This window comes from Priapulus caudatus, unplaced genomic scaffold, assembly GCF_000485595.1.
Source record: "Priapulus caudatus unplaced genomic scaffold, Priapulus_caudatus-5.0.1 Scaffold90, whole genome shotgun sequence".
Taxonomy (NCBI): Eukaryota; Metazoa; Priapulida; class Priapulimorpha; order Priapulimorphida; family Priapulidae; genus Priapulus; species Priapulus caudatus.
The window spans coordinates 89464-91963 of record NW_014577151.1 but is presented as its reverse complement, the minus strand read 5'-3'; positions in this window follow the sequence as shown (position 1 = coordinate 91963).

Here is a 2500-nt window from a genome sequence, read left to right as displayed (position 1 = left end):
GATGAACAGTGTTTTTATCTAGGATGTAGACATTACCGGCAACACCATGCGATGCCACGTTGTCTTCAAATTTTCCGACAACATTTCCATAGTAGACGTATTCGCTCACTTTTGTAATAAAAACGAGCATGATTTAAAGGTTTTAATACTATAGTCGAAAGTGTAGGCTAGGTAGTGTGTGTGCGTGCGTGTGTGTGCGAGCGTGCGTGCGTGCGTGCGTGAGTGGGTGCGTGCGTGCGTGCGTGAGTGCGTGCGTGCGTGCGTGCGTGAGTGGGTGCGTGCGTGCGTGCGTGAGTGCGTGCGTGCGTGCGTGCGTGCGTGCATGCATGCGTGCGTGCGTGCGCGCGTGCGTACGTGCGTGCGTGTGTTAAATTGAAAATGATTGCGGTCAAAGACTCTGCGGCATCGGTTACAACATGGGAAACTTCCCCACTTGGGGAATATTGCTATTCGATGCCGGGGAAGATTGCAGTGCGAATCCCTTCCTCCCTCCCCACACATGAACCCACCTGGCTAATATTATATATATATATATATATATATATATATATATATATATATATACAAGAAACCATGAAAGTTATACGCAATAAATTAACGTACACTCGGCGGAGGATGCAAAGCGAAGCGAGAGGTGATGAATATCAAACAGGCGGGTCTAGATCGATGCGTGCAGGAATCATGTGCGATGCGCCCCGACCCGCAGGCCGCCCAGAAACCATCGCAGAGAATTCCTATATATACGTATACATATGTAGCAAGCTAATAGCAGCCGCTCGCACACACTAATACACTTGACCCTTAATTTAACGGACCGATAATGGCGTCCGATAACACCAAGAGGGCGTCATTTTCCAATTACGGTAGGGACGATATTTGCGCGGTTTATTTTCGAAATAAGGTAAAATAAATTAGCAAGGTCAACATTATTTATACATGATATAGTATCATACAGACGTAATATGATAAACATTGTAAATGGTTGTAAATTAAGCGGTTAAAATTAGAACGTCGCGGTTACAGCGCGAAGTAACGGGCCCGGACTATTATTCCCCGTGTAGACTGCTGCCACCTTCGACGCAGCAACAACTTTGTCCGGTCTTGTCCGTTGTTTCCATCACAATCCGTTGTACTCCAGTTATTTCCAGTGCAGACTAATGAATGTAAAATGCCGGATTTTGCCCATTGCTTCCGATATCGGCTAAAATAAGGTCCGCTAAAGCTAGGGTCAAGTATATCCCGCGTTACAGGCGAGATACCAGAGAATAACGTATTTCTAGAATTTTAAAATTCTAAATTTATAAAATTCCGTATAGCGAAATTCCGTGTCGTGGATTAATTCGTACTATAAGTGGAGATTGACAATTAAACCATTAAAATGTTTGCAATCCTCCTGTCTCCCCTAACACAAACATAATTTTAACACACAAGTTCAAATTGTCAAACACATATATTGATTACCTAATGGTTTAACACAGTAACATAATAATGTCTTGATGGAAAAGAAAATGTGAATAATTAACTAAAGTAATAATTTATAATTAAATAAAAATTAGTGTCATGAGTACATTAAACGCAGGGCACTAATTAATTACGGAAGCACGCAGATTCCATACAAACAACTAGGCGTTTCCCCCCGTGGCGAGAATTATCCTAGTGGTTCAGGGACGCGTTAAGCCAAGCGCAGACCTGCGATTTTTTCGTGCAACAAGACAGCGATTATAGAATCACTTTGATAAGTGCTGTAAAGTCGCTATACGTCTGCGGGAACGTGCAACTGCAACCCGTAGCGATTTTGGTCGCTTGCGACGAGTTGCAAGAAATCAAACTCGTTTGATTTTGACCGACTAGTCGCTCCCAATCGCTCTAGAAATCGCATGTGTGCGCACACGCGGTGACACATCGACCGATCGCTTGCGGTTACAGGTTGCAGCGCAAAAATTGCAGGTCTGCGCTAGGCGTTACAAGGCTAGTACGCCTGACTTGTTAGAAGTTGACTGCAATCAACTTTGCGTTCCATGTTATCCCAGGTTTAGTGGTCGTGATTTACAAATTCTGCATGAGCAAATTTAACCAGTGTATTCGTGACGCTGGGTGTGACTGTAATAGCAATTAATTACACGGAGTATCGAGTTCTAACGGTAAGATAATTGAACGCCTAACCTAACCTATATCATCGCTCTCAAGGACAACTCAATAACGTGGGCGCAGATATGTGAATGAATTTTTTTTCAATGTTTAATAAACTCAATCTATCGACGCATCGCTTGAAATAATGGCCGCAAATCGGCTTAATTTTCAGTTTTTATTTGAAGTTTTTAATTTTTAGTTGTAATTTTTAGTTTATATAATTTTATAACAAGGGATATGGATGTCGCCACCTACTTACCTACTATGTTACCTTATTAGCTACTAGGTTACCTACTTACCTACTATGTTACCTTATTAGCTACTTACCTACTAGGTTACCTTATTAGCTACTTACCTACTAGGTTACCTT